Below are 20717 nucleotides of genomic sequence, written 5' to 3'. Positions count from 1 at the left end.
GTGGGATCAACTGAGACCAGTAGGAAATTCTTAAGGAATCCCATTCTAGCTACAGTGAATTCCTTTGGAAGTTGCTCACTCTTTCTACTGGGACTTCGTACTTCGAATGAATATTTCCATAGCTAAGGTTTCGTGACAGAACACTTTTAAATTTCTCAAGTAGGGCTACTTGAGAAGCGTGTTCACCAGGAGCTTCTTCCATTTTATTTTTTGCAGCCAAAATCAGTGACATTGTTTCAAGCACGGACAAAAACCTGGCTTCTAATTGCAGAATAGTGTCGACTAAAAATATGAAATTTGGATCGACACGTCAAATCTGACTTCAGCTAGCTACTTCTATTTTAATACCCAATTGTGCTTTCTTGATACGTAGCGCATCACTTTCTTCAAATTCATTCACTAGTTCTACTATCTTTTAACAAACTCACTCCAACCAAAACTCTGGTTATGAGACAGTACCTGTACATCCCTACATATATACAAGTAACAGTGACGCTTGGCGGCCGAAAGACGGCGTCAGCCATTATAATAATGATATTAAACAAACACACACATATACACGCACACACACATAAAACTATAATCATAGCTCCGATGTGTTGTGCAATGAATTGTCAGTCGTATTTATCGTAAGAAAAGCTGCATCGTTTCTCAAGAGTGATGTGATATTTACATTTTTACGATGCCATAAACTAACCGCTATGGTTCAAATCATTGGGAATCAATTCTTGCTTACAAAGATTTAAAGTGAATGCTTAGCCCTTACCTTGAACGTTGAATAGGAGAAATAGAGGTTTCCTCAATGCATAATTTAGTGTTTATTAATCATTATCAGTTCATGATTTAAGTCACGCGGCCTGTCACATTCATTCCTCAGTAGTATTATAATAATTGAAGGGTTCCCTGCAAAAGCGAGGTAGCTTCACTTTTACAAGGTTGCGGAAAACTACAAAAAAAACATTATAAAAAATTCACAATTATATAGAGTTCTTTCCTTTTTTCAGAATATGTTCTGGGTACTTAGGGATTTAATTTCATTACTCAAACATATATTATAATTAGAAATTTAGGGAGGATGTAAAATATAAACAATAATGGAGCTATCCTCATTTTAAAATAAAATTGTATATAATTAGCCACATTTTTCACTGAGCACACAATTACTGTGTCAATATCATAAACTACAACATATATATATATATATATATATATATATATATATATATATATGCATGTACATATACATACAGATTGAACCGTATGTAATGTCATAAATTTCAGGGAATTTTTCTTTGAGATAGTTTATTTCAAACAAAAGGTTCCGTACAATTTTGTTCGTTTTTGCTTCTTTTTCGAGATAAAAATGTTTTATATGAAACATTTCGCAGTGTGCTTCGGGAAAGTCATTAATTTAATCCCCAATATGCTCGGTCATTTTAAGAGAGCAGTATATGAAGACAATTAATTATTAAAATAATTTTAGTTTCATCCTCTAAATTTGCAGAAATCTCATCCGAATAAATATAACATCATAAAATTCCTTTGCATTTGTTCGGATTACATTTCTGCATATTTAAAGGACAAAACTAAAAGTCTTTTAATAATTTATTATCACAATACACTGCTGTTTTAAAATGACTGAGCATTGGAAATTAAATCAATGGCTTTTCCAAAACACACTATGATATTATGTTTCATATAAAACCATTTTTATCTGAAAAAGGAAGCAAACACGAGCACAATTGTATTAAACTTTTTTGTTTGAAATATCTCAAAGAATAACCCCTGAAATTAATGACACTACTTATAGTTTATCCCGTATATAGCTTCAGGAGCTGCCTTCCTTTTGCAACGAAACGATTCCATTGTAACTTAGTGCCAAATCTCAGAATCACACAGTTTTTTTTTTGGAATAAAAGGTCGGGTATATTTTCTAATGTATGAAACAAGCAAAACATTAATTTGACCAAAAAGTGGAGCCACCCTCTTTTTGCAGGCAGCCCTTCAATTATGGTAGTTACTCTTTCTTTCAGTCTAACTATCGTTCGTGCTCTTCTACATTTATGAAGAAAAACTTGTTATTTTGCAATATTTGGAGGAAGTCGTTTTAGATACTCATTCTATTTGTTACTATATCCGTTAGCTTGCCACTTGCTGGTAGCTGAAAAATATTTATTTATTTATTTATTTATTTATTTATTTATTTATTTACTTATTTATTTATTTATTTATTTATTTATTTATTTAGGTAGTTACTAGGTTATGTATTGTGGTTCTCTAACACCACGCATGGTTCATCCTCAGGTTGCGAATAGAGCAGACGGCCTCCAGATATGGAGGGTAGTTACGAATGTATTGAATAAGCAGTCGTGGACAGCCGATGAGCGTGATCCTCTAGCTTGGGGATTGGACGAATGGTTAACAACCTATCACCATAAAAAAAAACAGCTTGTTACGAAATCCTAAAATAAGCCTCGGAACGTAGATGGGAGAATATTAAAATGGATTGATTTAAGGGGAGAATGTAGGTATCGGTAGGTCTCTACAACTTTCGTGGTTCGAATCCTGCCTGGGAAGGAAACTTTGTTTTATTCCTTATTCAAATTTATTCCCAATATTTTTCGATTGTAACGATATTTTACACTTAATTAACTTATTATTCCCAGAACATGAATTTTACCAGCAATCGAAAAGTAATGGGAATAAATTTGAATAAGGAACAAAAAAAAAAAAAAAAAAGGTTCCTTCCCAGACAGGATTCGAACCACGAAAGTCTTAGTTAGCAGTCTATCGTGCTCTGGAGTGAACAAGGCTCTGAAGTCAGCTACAAGGATCGGTCCTGTTTTTTTGCCACTACTGTACCTTTTTCTCTGAATGTATTTAAGGTAAAGTCATGCAATTTTGCACACTAGTAGACAAGAATGTTTTTAATCATCCTTGGATTTTTCAGATTATAATGTTAGAAATATTGAGATTTTTCACCAGACCTACCTACATTCTCCCCTTAAGATAGGTGAGATGTGATTGAGAGACTGAATTAATCTGTAATTAATATTTGAGGAAAAAAATTCGCTCCGGCGCCGGGGATCGAACCCGGGCCCTTGGTTCTACGTACCAAGCGCTCTGATCACTGAGCTACGCCGAATTCAATCCACAGCACCGGATCGAATCTTCCTCCTTCAATGTTTCCGTTTGTGACCTGACTCCAAGTTAGGCATGTATGTTGACGTATAGCTATGTCCAATGTCAACTGTCATTATACTAGGAGCGCACTCAGCTGAGTGACTTGTTTGGCCGGGATTCCGCAGTTATGTGCACAGTAATTTGTACAAATATATACACTGCAGCTAAGGATATTATAGATTTATTAATTTGTCCTACAGAATAATATCTGGAATATTGACAATTAATATTTGAGGAATCCCGGCCAAACAAGTCACTCAGCTGAGTGCGCTCTTAGTATAATGGCAGTTGACATTGGACATATAGCCTACATCAACATGTATGCCTAACTTGGAGTCAGGTCACAAAGGGAAACGTTGAAGGAGGAAGATTCGATCCGGTGCTGTGGATTGAATTCGGCGTAGCTCAGTGGTCAGAGCGCTTGGTACGTAGAACCAAGGACCCGGGTTCGATCCCCGGCGCCGGAGCGAAGTTTTCTCCTAAAATATTAATTGTCTATATTGCAGATATTATTCTGTAGGACAAATTAATAAATAAATCTATAATGAATTCATCTTGCTCAGGATAGGGACCGATGACGAGCTTACAGTATGTGAGGGCGGCAATGAATCTCTTGGTTCCTTAAAAACCATAAACAAGTAAGTAAGATAGTTACTTGTTTTTCCTCCAGAACTAGCAAAGTTTAGTCTGTTGATCTTTCACAAACGTTAATTGCAAATAATATGTCCTTCCTAAGCACTTAATTTTCGTGAATACAATAATTTTCATGCTAATAGAAACGAAATTGCGGAAAGCGAAAATACAATGAAGTATGATTCCGAATTTACAAAACCGAATTTCTTCCATACAAAAATGATTTAGATACACCATATTAATTCTATCTCTCTGAAACAAGTATATTTAAGCTTTATTTAATGATACCTTGGCTATTGTTACCAGTATTGACATAATATTGTTTTGGTGTATTGTATTTATTATACAAACAATTTGATTATGAATTTTTTGAATGTATGGGTCCGGCTAGTAGAACTGAAGAACTCCACCCTAAAAATTCGAAGAAGCGTGAAAGATATTTCGTCATACCGAAATTGTAAATGACAATAAATGTATTTGAGCTTCTCTTTATGATCATTTCGAACGAATATAAAACAGATGTGGCATGACCTTTGCGGTTTGTAACACAGAAGTAGTTGATAAAACAAACACAATTGTTTCAACAGTAGCAAGCACATATGTGCACATGGACAGATCATCTCCAATTTTTATTACTTCTTGGAAGCCATTACTTTTAATGCCTCTTCCAAACATTACCTCCTAACCTGCGTAAAGTCTATACTATTTCTCTCATAAACATTTCCAGTAACATTTAATAATAATAAGAAAACGGAGGAAATACACATAACATATTTCCCATGAATAAAAATATATTTTCATTGCGGAAATAAAAGTTACAATTAGAAACAAAAATTAAATAACTTGTTTGTGCTGTTTTTGTGAAAAGATTGGTTAGATCATCGCGTATGTGAAATGTTTATTCTCTGTATTAATTATTTTCATTGTCCATTGTTCTAAGGAAGTCTCTGTGTCTTGTTCGTCGAAGGTTTTTTACCCTTTCTCGAAACATTTCATTAACCAATATTTTGATGTCTCTCAAAATGGACGAACATGAAAATTCTCGTAAAAGGACACAAACTTAACATCCATGTTGTAAAGATTACACGGTATTAGAATCCACGAGCGTGCTTCTTGCGAGCGTTAAAACTACAGCAAAGTCATAGAGTACGACATCTATGTGATGGCATAATTTGTAGCACTATTCTTGTCACAAAACTGATTATAAGGGGAATAAAATAATATTTATGATGTCTCATGAGTGTGCTTAATTATTTTTAAATTTTCTCATTATAATGGTTTTCGAAAACTAGCTGCTACCATTTCTTAAATAAATTGTCTTGAAATATCCTCATTCACTGCAAGTTCATTGTAGTTCATATTTAGGAATTTGAAGAAACTTGAAACAGTTATTTATTCTAAACTGGACTCACCTTTCCCGATAGTACCCCAGGATGGACTTCTTATTTCGAAAACATGGGTTCGATCTTGGACGCTGACTGAAGTGATAGTTGAGTATGAGGGGCGTCATCGTCATGGATCAGGGATCACGAACTGAGCTCATTATTCCATGCTTCACTTCGGCGTGGGTTCGAATTCCGCTTGGACTAGTTACGTTTTGGATTTTTTCCTAGACTTCCTACATTAAGGCGAATGTCACGTAATCCCATTGCATTGTATTTATCTACATTCCACGGTATTCGTACATCGCTTCACAGCTAGAATATAGAACATGTCAAAAACCTTTTAATGGTATTATAAAATCTTAATTATAGTCACAGTCTGGTTAAAATATATATAGAAGAATTTAACAATATAGCCTACTAGTAGGCTACAACACAAAGGTTTAGTACCAATATTTAATACAAGACAGAAATATACATGAAACGTTGTTGAATGTCATAAATTCACCTACAGAATACAAGGCGTGAGAAATTAGGTACTTCTTTAATTTGGCCCTAAATAATCTTATGTTTATAGTTTGATTTTTTTATACCCAAAGGGAAACAGTTAAACGTTGTCACTACCATATAACGCACTCCGTTTTCATAGCATGATTGACTTGCCGATGGAGTATGAAAGTCATTTTTGACGAGTATTTATGCTATGAACTGTTGAATTAGTCACAAAATTTTCACGATTACGTACGAGGAAATTTATTAATGAAAAAAAATATACTGACAAGCGATGTGCATTATTTGTAGTTTTTTAAAAATAGTCCTACAAATTCCCTAAATTTGGCACCTACAAATTACTCTTTTTGTAGTAGGAATATACTGTTACTATCTGTAGAATTTTCCCAGAATATTATTCCAAAACTCATTACTGAGTGGAAGTATGCAAAGTATATTGTTTTTAAGGTATTGATATTTACTATCTCTTGCATAGATCTAATAGCACAACATGCTGAATTTAGTTTGGGGGTAATTTCTTTGATATGATTTTTGTCAATTTAACACATTAACGAATCGTAACCCAAGATTTTTGGTTGTGGGCTTGAAATTTGCAATTTTGAATTTTGGCACGAATGTTAGTTCTGTTACAATTTAATACTTATTTATTAGCTGAGAACCATAGTATATTATCGGCCTCAACTCACTGCCATCAAATTCACTGTACTGATTTGTGGCACGTTGAGGTTTAATGTGGACTAAAAGAATAAAACTTTCACATATTTTTAATTAATTTCCTATTAAAACATCGAAAAATAAACACAAAATGTTCATATTTTACAACAGTATTATTTTATCCATACTCAAACGGATCACCCTCTGTGTACAACAGGATCTTCAGTTACAAAGCAAATAAATTCTTCTAAGATTTCTTCCCGAAAGGTATAAAGTAAATGAGCAGAGTCTTGCTGAACGACTGGGGCTAATGTACACTTTCTGTTTCGATATTTTCTGCTGTCCTTACATACTGTATTTTTACTAAATGAAGATAGTTTTTTGAGAAACTATTCTATATAGAAAACGCGTTGCGAAATACTCCTAGGTTAAAGTTTCATCGCCTTGATTACTCCATCATGCCTACTTTTCCTTGGTGTGCCTCTTCTTCTTTCCTTCTTATTCTTATTCTTCTCTCTATCGGCTTCCATACCATAACTGACTTTGATGACATACAATAAACATGGTAACAAAAATTATGGCGGATTTTAAAGCAAAGCACAGAATTTTTGTCTCGGCTTTCACATAAAACCTCATTCATGTAATTCAGTAAGAAGACGATCGGGAAGAATGCCAGTACCATCCCGGAATTCGTTACACATTAACTTTATTTGACCCCGATATCGTCAATAAATTTTACGATTTTGCTCATATATTAGGTATATCTGTAGTGCTCGGGAAAAGTGGCACAAGTCAAAAAAATTTAATTTTACAAGAGAAGAAAAAAAAACTGTCTTCAAACTGGTTTATGTCGATTTCATTTTCTTCTATGAATTATTGTAATGGGAGGAATACTTATGTCTCTTTTCCCAAGCGAGCAGATGTTCCGTAAGTTGTCAATAAATTGATAATAAATATTTGTGGAAACTGGCTTCTGCCACTTTTCCCAAGCACTGCAGATATGAACTGTAAAGCTTAAGCGTTCGTCAATTCTTAAGACTGTACAGCATTGAAAATTTTTGCTTCAGAATTGCAGAACGAACTAATAAATATTAAATGTCTAATAAGTTACTTACCATTGTAAACAGTTCCTGTTTTACCCCACAGTACAAACGATTCTGTTTAACTTTAGGTCATTTTTTTCTCGATCTACCCAACAATAAATGAATATAGACATTCGAAGGTTTCCAGCTACACTTATCTAACTAAACCTTGTCCACTTATTCTCGATTAGAAATATAATTTTAAATATTTTAGGAGGACCACAGCAGTTCTGAATATGCTCCCAAGCCGAAACTAGTCAACTAGATATTTATAAACTTAGTTAAAATTAACACTTGAAAGTAATCACCATATATTTTATTCGTAAATAATTTTAGAGATACAACTAGCTCCTGACGAAATGAAGAGAAGCGACTAGAAGCATTTGAAATGTGGATATGGAGAAGGTTGGAGCGTGTGAAGTGGACAGAGAGGATAAGAAAAGAAGCTGTGTTGGAAAGAGTGAGTGAAGAAATAATGATGTTGAAATTGATCAGAAAGAGGAAAAGGAATTAGCTGGGTCACTGGTCTTAAGCCAAATATTTTTGTGAAAATAAGATTTTTATATATTCTGAAAGCGGAAACAATTCTCTATAATCTGATAAAACCTTTAAAGTCAAGTAAGATTCATGACTGGCTTTATAGAGCGTTAACAAATGTCCTAAATACTTTTTGAATCGAGCACACACTGAATAAAGGACTTAAGAATATTTAATACCTTATTCCTGACAAACATCATATGTTTACTTTCCATGCTTCCCTATTAAAAAGGTCCAACTTGTATTTTAGTTATTTTATCACATACTGATGCCCTTTCCTTTTAAAACTTTAAGCACCAAGTATAAACAGTCCTATATTCTTTAAGACCTATTTTGCATTCCAAATTATTAAATTTCCCATTTATTTTGACATGAAAAAGGTCTTAAGTTTAAATAATCCTTTCTTCTCAGTTTGGGTTGTCTTAAAACGGCTTAAGTGTGACTATTTTTGGAAGTAATCAAGAAAATTGTTAAATGAGCAACATTACCTATTTTAGAAGAATATAAACAAAGATATCCAGGAAAAACCTCTTAATTAAAAGAACTCTATAATTGACACCAATTTCAATCTTTCTACTGTTCTTCTGAAAAGTATAAAATTTAATTTAAGACCTTTTTCCTCCCGGCCATAAGTAATGAGAAAAGTATTCAAACTTATTTTCGAGTAAATCACAATTTCGTAATATACATTTACCTAAGGACCAAATATCTCCTCTAAACAAGTATTATATCCTATAAAAGCCAACGTAATTCCTTGAAAAAGTACCTGGCAGCAGATCGATTATTTAGTCCTGACAGTTCAGCGACGCGAAAGAAGGGAAGTTATAGAAGTAGTGGGGAGAGTTTCGGAGTAGAGATAAGGGCAAGCGGTCGGTAAATGAATGCAATACAGCTTAACTGTACTGGAAACACAACGCTATACCACATGCGTGACATCCGATCACTCTGATTGCAGGCGACAGACTGATCTGAACATCCCTTGGCGTAACTTAATGGACTAACCTGACCCAGGCGGACATTGTCGGCGGCTATCAGGACTAAATAATCGTACTGTACTGAATGTGAGCGTAATCCTCTATTTAATGTATGTTAAATCATTGGTATTCAGACTTATAAACAAACGACATAACAAGAACAACTTTCCTGGTACGAGAAAAGCAAAGGAAGTATGTAAGGAAAAATTGAGAATGGACCTTTCTGACGTACAGTATTGCGAATCATGGAACAAACAGTAAAATACGAAAAGAAAATAATAGTACAGGGACATCATTCTATTTTTACTAACATTTTTAATATTAACTTGCCTATACCTCTGTATCAACACCGTTTGCTACCCCTTTCCACGACTGGAGTTCGATGATACTGGCGTAATATACAAACAAATCACTTTACTAGGTATAGGAGGGAAGAAAAGTAGTTCAACCATTTACGTAAACTAGGAAATATTGCGCTTTTGAGTTTGATCATTTTCATTAGGTTTTTGTTTAATCAAAATACAGTACAGTATTAACAATGAGTGTTTTTACTCACGAACTGAGCTGTCCATGTGGATGTATTCATTATGCAGTGTATATAATACTGTCTACAGCACATTAGCGTACAATATAAAGAATGAAGTTAAATTGAAATATAATCATAATATGGATATTTAAACACATTTTTTAAATGGTGGCCGTTCATTTCGATGCAGGCTTCAGTTCTGATGTGCATATTATCGCACTATAGACTATTGCACCTAATTGCAATTACCAGTTTCGTCTTTCGTACTAGAAACTGATGTTTAAATAATTCTGTACCTACTCTATAAAAGAGTACCTTATGTACTGTAAATTCAATCTTCATTTCTGCCCGATCCGAAAAGATAAAATTACTCAGGCATGCTATCTACTGTCCGTCCAAGTGGTAATGTCGTAGGGTCGTAGAAAGGGAGGAAATCACGTGACAGTTAATTACTTAACAATGCCCTTTAATTTAAGTTATTTTAAACAATTGTATAATATTACGTAGACGTCCAATTCCTAACATAAATTAATGTTCTCAGAAAAGAGCTAAGACAGCCCAGCCACTATCTGGCGAATAAAAGCTGGTGGGGGAAACCGAGATACGACGTAGGCAAATGGACGACAGTACCTGTGCGAAAATGATTCAATATTGAAATCTCTTTCGTCACTGGAAAACGCGAACATATTTTTGGAACGTACTGTTTACTGTGACCGTAAGTTTACTATGGCTGTATATTCGGCCTAGGATCTGTGTGGAGGACGGTTGAACTTCATTAGTAGAAGGGGTGGGAGTGAAGTACATTCAAAAACTCAGGTACAATAAAAATTAATGTAAAAATAAAATGATGTCCCTGTATAATTAAAAAGAAAGGACAGGAGGAACTAGCATAATATACTCCATAGTCTACGAACATTTTTCAGAAGTTTTCGGATACAGAACCTTGTCATTTCAGTCATTAATTCGTTAGGTCACCGAGTTGGCTGAACAAAACAGAGCCGAGTCAAATTGCAGTCGTAAATAAGTTAGGCTAAGAAATCTCGTTTACGTCTCGGCATGAGACTAGTACAAATGAAATGGAATTATATAAAACGTAATCTTCGACTCATTTCGATAGCTTATTGAGATATTCTCAATTTCGATTAAAGAACAGATTAAAGAACATCGCTAATAAAGCAGGTGTCACTAGTATTAAGAGAACATTTACCTGTTCTTTTGAAGGAATATACATAAAGCACAGATACAATCTGTATAATAAGGTTCACATTTAATAAAATAATGACATGAGATAAAATTGTAAGTTATTATGTTACATCTTACATTTTACAAGAAGCGGTAACTAGCTACAGGTGTCGGAGAAAGAGAGAATGGACTTTATGCGTAAGAAAGAGGAAAAATACTTCACTGAAAAACGGACACTTAATACTGCAAATAAATGGAATTACCCTCTTTCGATATTTATTATTGAACTCCCGCTTGTCACGAGGTCTTCTACAATAGTACTGGATACGTATAAATTAATGTTTTTAAAGTAAAAAATCTTCTGGTACACACTGAAGTAAATAAATCCATAGCCTATGTGAGGAAAGCTCAAACGAAATATGTTAGTAAATGGGAGCAGAAAATGTACTTTTATTGCAGAAATCATCTATGAGGTTTAGAATAGAAGTGATTTATTTACGTGACATACAGCTCGATTCAGCGTTAATGGTCCCTGTCCTTGGTTGTTTGGCTAGTGAGCGAGCTGTGTGTTGCGTCATAAGAAATTTAATCACAAATGTGCATCGGAGGGCAAGAAGAAAGAGAAAGAATGAAAATAACATCTATGCTCGAAGGTGAGGGACACTCATGTCAAGAAAATGTAAGTCATCATAACATTGTTTAGTCAACAGACATAGTGGTTAGTAACAGGACGTGTGGAAGAATATTGTGTTTTAAGACGGAGTGTACTGCGACATGATATGAAGGAAGTGTTAGCTGTTATGACTGCGCGGCCTGACCTGTGTGACCCAGCCTGCCAGTAGTGATGAGTAACTCGCTCTTAGTCTGTCTTACTTTTTGCAGGGGCCAAAATCCCTGAATGAAACGGTAGGGCCTACATGTAATTTTGACAAAAATGAGTTTAAAATTAAGTGACAATGGATAATTATATACACATTCTACAATGCTTATTTTGTACCTACATATTAAAATTTGATTATATGAAGTAGTTCACTGCAGATTTTGACAAAAAAAACTGTTAAATTTAAGACATTAAAAATAACCATTTCATAATAAGATATTGCACTTTAGCCTCTTTCATTCCAAATTATTTTGCAGATTTAATAAGTGTGGAAACTAAGTACAAAATTGTAATGTGTCAATTACAATTTACGAGCATAAAATAGTCAAAATATTTCAAACATACAGAGTGTCCCATTTATCTTGCTTACCAAAAATATATTTTTTTCTTCAGGCTCCAAATGAAAAAAACATTTTAAGCAGAAGATATTTACATTTAAGAATTAATACTAAAGATATATATTTCTCGTAACCTTGTTCCTAAAGAAAGTGCGAGCAAAGAATTGTTTTAATGGCATGTTCATTTTATTTAATGAATTATTTAACCTCTTCAAGGCTGATTCAAAAATTTATCACACTGTACGATTATATTAAACAAAACATTGAGAGATTAAAAAAATATGGAACTTATTGGTTAAGTAGGCTATTTACTACAAGTACGAAGTAAAATCACAGTTTTTTAAGTTGGTTATTTAACGACTCTGTATCAACTACGAGGCTATTTAGCGTCGATGAGATTGGTGATAGCGAGATGAGGCCGAGGATTCGCCATAGATTACCTGGCATTCACCTTACGGTTGGGGAAAACCTCGAAAAAAACCCAAGCAGTAATCAGCACAAGCGGGGATCGAACCCGCGCCCGAGCGCAACTTCAGACTTAAGGCAAGCGCCTTAACCGACTGAGCTACGCCGGTGGCTTTAAAATCGCACTTTCTGTCATTGCAATACCGTTCTTGGATCTTATTTCATAAATGGTGTCAATAATTGCAGGTGATATGCCAGATTCTTAAGAACCATTCCTCCTGATCTTTCGGAGACCATACCGGTACCTTTGAGGAACAGAATGCGTATGTAGTACGAGCGTGACAGAAGCCCAGCATATAAAACCTTAAGAGCCCGTCGTGTTCTGGATCTGAAATAATCTATTAGGTGAATTGGACGTGGTAAACCAATTACTTGGCCTGCTCGTCTAAATGTTCCAACACAATCATTGGACATGCAGCAATGTATTATTAAGTAAGCAACGCTTGAACGATTTAGGGTGGCATTCATCCAAAGATTTTATGTATTCATTAATAGCAATGGCCACTATTTTGAGCAGGACATGCAAATGTTCTATTTTAGTAGGAGTATCAAAGTATTACAAAGTCCCATTATATATCTGGCTTCCAGTAAGTCAGTATAGTATGTGTTCTGCAACAAACACCTTCCAGTAACTATTCTTCTTAACATTTTCTATTATTCCAAATCCTGCTCACTTTCCCGAATAAGTTACAGAAGTTATGTGTTTGTGATTTACAGTCTAAATATTGGTGTTACGGATAACATAAAGCCAGAATTTAACAATGAAATGGTTATTCTTGTGTCCTGCATTGTCACTAAATGCTATCATGAGAATTATATTGCTTGGCAAAGACGTAATGAATATCAACAGACAGGAAGCAATTTCTTTGCAACTTCTTTTTGCTTGACTTAATTCCACATAAATCCAACTGTATTTCCACTTTTAAGTCCATAAATACAGAGCATTGTAAGCTATATAACAGCTCGAATCTATTGTTGGGAACTTTTTTTGTAGGTCTAAACAGAATGCACTCATGTAACATCCTAATGGAAATAACGGAGCACAATGAATAAAACTGCAACATATCCCTTGTGCTCCAAACCAAAGAGCTGACTGGTGAAGTAGTTTTTCTTTACACCACTCTAATTCAGCATCTGTTTGAGTAACTTACACCCTTTGAGCACTAAATAAAAGGAAATTTCAGCTGCTCTCTTGTATGCTTAACTCTAACATTTTGAAAAAAGAAAAAAAAAAAAAGCACTTCCAAAGGATTTAAATCTTGTTCTGAAAATTATATCAAAAATATGTTAGACTTATCGTAATGGTCCTTAAATGAGATGTTTTATTATAGATATGAAATGAGAACTCTATTGCTCCCTTAAGAAGTGTTGATAATTACAGTAGAGGAGATAAAGACTTGTCCTGTGACCTTATCACGTGTCGTGGCTATCTCACCAATGGCTATAGAGGGAAAGTTCTGTTTTAATCTGAGATTAAATTCCGTGTCGGTAAATTCGTATATCAACCATCCCGAAAAACAAATTCTCTTTCTGATAGTTCAATCTTTCTCCACTCGCACAGCTCACACGCAAGGTTTCGCCTCCTCATCTACACAGTGTGTTAAAAGAAATGTATTCAATATTTTAGGAGATGCTAGTATGCATCAAAACAAGAAAATAATGTCTAATAAACATGGGTCCTACAACACATACTTTCTGGGATCTGAACACTTGTTCATAGAAGGTGCTCAATGTGACGTCCATTCATGGCAATGCATTCCTCTGCTCTTCGGCGTAAGGAATCACGCACTCTTTGAAATTGATTTGGGTCCTTCATGTGTCCCCACAACCAAACGTCTAGGGGATTTAGGTTTGGGGAACGAGCAGGCGAATATGTGGGGCTTCCCCGACCAATCCAGCAGTCCTGATATGTTAGCGTCAGATGTTCATGCACATTGCCGAGAAAATGTGCTGGTGCGCCATCGTACATGAACCACATCTTTAGTCTCTGGTGACATGGCACATTCTCCAGCAAGGCAGGCAATACGTTAATAAGAAAGTTCTGAAAGTCTCTGTGGTAGCACGTATGGCCCTATTAATCTATCACCAAGAACGCCTGTCCATACATTGATTGAGAATCGTTGCTGATGTCTTGTTTCTTCAACTGCATGGGGATTTTCATCAGCCCACACATGCTGATTACGAAAATTCACATCATAATCTCCGCTGAACCCCGCTCATATCCGCAACCAGACTTTTGTTTTCAGTATTCCTTACGGCGTATCATTAATCCATGCCAGGGGTGTCAACTACGTTAAGATTATCTGATAGTCTGTAGGGCAGAGAAATGCATTGCCATGATTGGACGTCAAATTGAGCAGCTCCTATGAACAAGTGTTCGGATCTCAGAACGTATGTGTTGTAGGACCCATGTTTATTAGACATTTTTTCTTGTTTTCATGCATACTATCACCTACCAAAATATTGGATACTTTTTTTAACACCCTGTATTTGTCACCATACAAATCCAAATGAAGTATGTTAAGTAACAAATTAAATTGCTTTAACTTGTCCTTGTTCGAAATGTAGATAGAAGTGAATGAGATATCTCAGGTTCACAATTAGAAGATTTTACGAACATTGTTGAAAAAAACTAGTCTTTCTATCTTATCTGTAATTTATACTCATACTGTGTAATCCATCAGGTATAATTTTATTACTTAACAATTTAGTTATAATAACAAACTTTCTAGCGTTAAAATGAAAACTAAATTTTACTAGTTGCAACTAAGTTAATTTAACTCCTACATTCCATTTTAATACCTTTTACAACTAAATTATTGAGTGTTACGAGTATTTAAAGTATGTTGCCATGCTGTATAATGAAAAGGAGACAAGTTATAAATGTAATGCCCTTAGCTGAAAATTGTGCATTGCTGGCCGAACTTGTAAATATTATGACTTTTTATGCTCTTTACATTTATTAATCATCCCAATTGTTTAAAAATAACCATTTTTATTGTACGTCTTGGTTACATAACTTTTAACACTATATCACTTCGGAAAGCTTATTATTTCTTTCTCGTGTTAAATTTTTATCAGCAACAACTAGTTCTGAAGATGGCCGATAACAGGCAGAAACATGTTAACGAGGTAATGTAAAAATTGAATACGAGAAAGACATAATACGTTTTCTGAAATTTTTTATTAAATTAAAATTAAGTTAAATATTCTGTTAAGCTCTTAAATTCACTGTACATTTTCCCAGCCTGAGCGGAACAGCTTAGTTCTTATGGGTTGTATGATAAAGCGCGCTCGGATGACGCCACCGTATTAAGAAAAAGGGTAACCAGACTTCTTACATGTCAAAAGCATGAACATTTCAAGTTAAAAATTCTCAAATATAGCTTCTGATTTTTAACTATACACTTGAATTCGTAATAGTCCAAATACCTCTCGATTGAATGAATGAATGAATGAATGAATGAATGAATGAATGAATGAATGAATGAATGAATGAATGAATGAATGAATGAATGAATGAATGAATGAATGAATGAATGAGTGAATGAATGAATGAATGAATGAATTAATTAATTAATTAATTAATGAAAAGAGGTAGAAGACAAATTATGAACTAAAAGGTACGTGATAACATGTCATTGCAAGGGGACTTGGGCTGAGAGGAAGTCTATGAGAGCTCCAAGACTGTTGGTCACTTTCCTCACTCCAATTTCCACAGTTATATATGAAGAAACATTGGAGCTTTATGCAGGGGAAAGCCGAAAATAAATACATCCAATCCATTAATTTTATAGAAAATGGAGCGAGATGCACCGTTTGGAAAACCATGAAAAATACAATGCAATTAGGATAACAGTGTGAAAAACCAGGAGGCTCCTTACATAAATTACATATATTATAAAACTTACATTTAGACAAGTCCACACTTTTCTGCCAATAAATTCCATGGATGCAAAAAACTAACCTCTTTATTTCATGAGATAATTTAAAATTTCATTCAAAAATAAAACGAATTTGATTCTCAAAACCAGTATTTAGAAGCTGACTTCATAATTTTTGCTTAATGTGAACAAATTGTACTCTAATGTGTAAATAAAGCTCTGCATGAAATAATATAATACAATAATAGATTACACAAAATACAACATTATTCTAACAAATCCAAAATTCAGACACAAAATAATTAATTTACAACACACAACAGTTTAGGCTATAGTTTTGTTCATTTTGTGTCAGCTTTGTCACTGACTTATGAGCCTTCTACACTAAACCTAATTTTAAAGAGCATATGAAGGGTTCAGAACCATAGTGGGCCAATCGCCATTTACTAAAACCATATAAACCAAGGGTTGAAATGAAGTTATTACCATAATTCATTGGAAACATATAGCAAGTAAAATAAAGTATATACATTAAAACTAAATGATATGTCGATGTTCATTAAACTATGGTATTCACTTAACTTTAAGCCTTGCTTTCTCCGTTTTTAATAAATGGCGTTGGCCCACTATGGCTCTGAACCCCTCACAACTGAAATACTGTTTGATTTGTGGTATTTTTTCTACAGAATAGTATATATATCCCTACATAACAGGAATTAGCAATAAACTCAATTGTGTTAAAATCTGACTTGCGGGATTTCTAAAGAAAACCGATTTAAATTTTTTCCCATCCAATTTGATTTGACGGGCTGGACCAGGCATTGGCAGCCCAGAACACCACTGGGATCGGAAATGGCAGCGACTTGCACTCACTGCGTGTACGAGGCTCCCGAATCTGAATCACCACCAACTCATCTTAAACCTGACTTATCCTTCCTACTAACATTTTCTAATTTGGGCTGAAGCAACTGAACTTGGTTACCGGTGACATGAAATACATAATCGGAATGACTTGAGAAGCGACAATTGAAAGCTTCAGAGCCATAGTGAGCCAAGCGCCATTCATTAAAAACGGAGAAAGCAAAGGTTAAAGTTAAGTGAATACCATAGTTCAATGAACATTGACATATTATTTAGTTTTATTGTGTATACTTTATATTACTTGCTATATATATTTCCATTGAATTATGGTAATAATTTCATTTTAACCCTTGTTTTCTACGGTTTTAGTTAATGGCGCTTGGACCATTATGGTTCTGAACCCTTCAATTAGTCATTGTTTGTTGGAGTCTCTTGATCAAGTGACCAGAAACAACACCCTTAATCCTTAATCTCATAACTTTCCTCATCCTATTTGGGCTGATAAAGCTGAACTCCGTCTCTGGTAGCCTGGAATACGCATTAGAAGCTACCTAAAAGACGACAAGCATCTATTGCCTCTTCGAGTGTCAGAATCAGGATCAGTCCTCACCTATTCTTATGATAGAATGGTATGTAATTTACGGAGGGGGCACTTTGGCCCAGCACTGCGACCTGTTAAGGTCTATTGCGCTAATCCTCTAGTGGCGCATTCTCAAACCCACACCGGCTGACCACACTAAGGTTCTCTGTGTACCCCAAAGAGTTTGTAATACTTTCTAGAGACACATACCCGTGAGTGGCAGGCAAGAAAAATATCACAAATTTAATCGGCTACATTCGCCATTAAAGGGAGTGTTTGCGGCACGAAATTCGAAAACAGTACCATAATACATTGATGTAGCCTGGTGATAGACACTGTTTTAAACATTTTTTACAAAGGATGAGTCGTGATGAAATAAACATGAATGCAGAGGAGCGCTATATTTATTAAAGTATTATAATGATTCATCTTTGGCGATATTCTAAAAAATAAATTAAATCACCCATATACACTCGGGATAAGTATGTGAAATATTGAATAATGGCAATGTCAACATTAATTTTCAGTATTACTAGTATTGTTTTAAGGACACAATAATGGATATTTACTGTAATATTTAAAATGATCTATATTTCAGTCCTTTCATGCAAAGGAAGAGGAAGGTATATGGTGCTTTGAAAATATTTAATGGTGAAATATGAGATCATAAAAATTCTGGAAACTGATTTAAAATATGAGAATAAATTTTATCATAAAACAATCTATTCATTGTGTAGTTAATGACCACCAGGTTTGAGGTCAGTTCAGACTTTTTAATACAATTAGTAGCGGTAATAGTAGGCCTAGTAGTAGTGGTAATAATAGACCTAGTAGTAGTGGTAATAATAGGCCTAGTAGTAGTGGTAATAATAGGCCTAGTAGTAATGGTAATAGGCCTAGTAGTAATGGTAAGAGGAGGCCTAGTTTTGGTAATATTATTAGGCGTAGTAGTAGTGGTAATAGTAGGGCTAGTAGTAGTGGTAATAATAGACCTAGTAATAGTGGTAATAATAGGCCTAGTAATAGTGGTAATAATAGACCTAGTAGTAATGGTAAGAATAGGCCTAGTAACTTAGTAGTAGTGGTAATAGTAGGTGTACTAGTAGTGGTAGTAGGAGGTCTAGTTTTTGTGGCAATAGTAGGCCTAATAGTAGTGGTAATAATAGGCCTAGTAGTAATGGTAATAGTAGGCCTAGTATTTGTAGTAGTAGTAGTAGTAGTAATAGTAGTCCTAGTTTTTGTAGTAATAGTAAGCCTAGTAATAGTGGTAATAGTAGGCCTAGTTTTGGTGGAATTAGTAGGCCTAGTAGTAGTGAGACCTAGTTAGTATTAGTGGTAATAATAGACCTAGTAGTAGTGGTAATAATAGGCCTAAGTAGACCATCAGCTATATTTTCACTAATTTCTTTGCATATAATACAACCAAAAACTAGAAGTACATACTGTACAAAACGGAAATTACATGATTAATTCATTTATTGTGAAACAAAACAGTTTTAGACAGATATAGTCTGAGGATTTTCTTATGCATTCTGCTATTATAATCCACTAACCCTTACATACATTGTTGAAACCAACCTTATAAACCTGATTAATGTGTTTCTGGAAAAACTTTATCCAAGAAATATTCCGACATTCTGTAAAAATATTCAAAGGAGGAACTGCATTTGGAACATTCTTCCAAATACTAAGATATGTATGCTTTCCTGAGCATCCTACAATAGTAGCTATGTTCGAACAATTATTTGCAACGCAGTATTTCACCATTTTCTTATTAGTTCCCTTCAAGTGTACTTATATTTATTCGTACTCCTCAATAAGCATGAACTGCTCTCACTCCCGGCGAAGCATCAACTCCCTTTAATGGCGGCCGAACAGAGGTTCAATTTTGTACGCTAAACTAGCGCCGTTGGTGTCTCTAGTTATATATTACAAACTCTTTGGTGTACCCAGGTGTCAAGCAGGCAACCTCTCTCGTCCCTAGGCCAGCGCCCTCCGTGCGTCGCGTTCGGGGGATGCTACGGAATGATAACGAAATGGAGAAATGGTGACGGAATGATGTAGATCAGCGTTGTCAGACACAGCCTAAACGGAGCGGAGCGCTCCACTATGCCTGTTCCGAGCTCCGGTGCTTCCACAACATAAGCAAGTTTAAGCTCCGACTCTAGCTCCACAACTGCTTTCGGAGCTTACAACTCTGACACTATTGATGTAGATGCTTAATTTGGGGAAAACCGGAAGAATCCCGAGAAAAACCCCAACTGCTCCCTTGTCCGGCACAAGTGTCACTATGGATTTTCAATCCCTATATATTTCCCAATCCTGGGATTAGTTGACAAGGCTGGACTCGTCGTGTCGCCGATGACAAAATAATGTGTGCAGTCCCTCTACCCTGTATGATCTTTAAGTGGAATGAACTGAGCAATTCCGAACGTAGACGAACACAGATTACTAAATTAAGTAATACATTTCATAAACCATTCTATTTTTTCTGAATTCTTACTAATTAATATTTTATTCTTGAAACCAAATACCCATTTCCAAAATTCTTTGTTTTTCAGAGCGTCTGGAAATACAACCCTTTTTCCTACTTTTCCTTCTACATCTTCTAAACTATTTCTTCTCTCATTTACTTATTTTATTTCTTCACCCATAATTCGAAACATTTTAAGAATTTATAATTCTGTTCTGATTAGCCTAGTGCTTACGACATGGGCAGCCTCTTCCCATTTCCTTCATTCTCATACTTCAGTGATGTCAAAGAGAGCGCAAGCGTGCCTCATCGCCCGTATGCGCTGTTCAGAGCACGTACGGCATGCAGGTACAAGTCACTGATGAATTCAAGGGTTGTACATAAGACATTGAGGAAGAGGTCATTCAGTAAGTTTTAGGTTGACTGGACCCTTGACTTCTTATGATTGAAAGAAGAGATCATGTTCTTTGTCTGATATATGGAAAGCATTTAGTTACGAAGAGGAGCAATGTGAAACGACTGAAATTATTAATTGATGTAGGCCTACCTAATGATGTATTGAAATTTTGTTGT

The 20717-nt window shown here is 34.9% G+C and overlaps 1 long non-coding RNA gene and 1 other non-coding gene across 2 annotated transcripts in view; both read right to left on the bottom strand.

Annotated features, from left to right (window-relative positions):
* LOC138702207 (uncharacterized) overlaps nt 1–20717 on the bottom strand; it is a 740902-nt gene that overhangs the window by 430578 nt on the left and 289607 nt on the right. The window lies entirely within an intron of this gene.
* TRNAT-CGU (transfer RNA threonine (anticodon CGU)) lies at nt 3073–3145 on the bottom strand. The gene has a single exon. It is a non-coding gene; the product is annotated as a tRNA-Thr (tRNA).

Source organism: Periplaneta americana, chromosome 6 (genome assembly GCF_040183065.1).
Source record: "Periplaneta americana isolate PAMFEO1 chromosome 6, P.americana_PAMFEO1_priV1, whole genome shotgun sequence".
Lineage (NCBI taxonomy): Eukaryota > Metazoa > Arthropoda > Insecta > Blattodea > Blattidae > Periplaneta > Periplaneta americana.
This window is presented reverse-complemented; position numbering and strand designations above follow the sequence as displayed.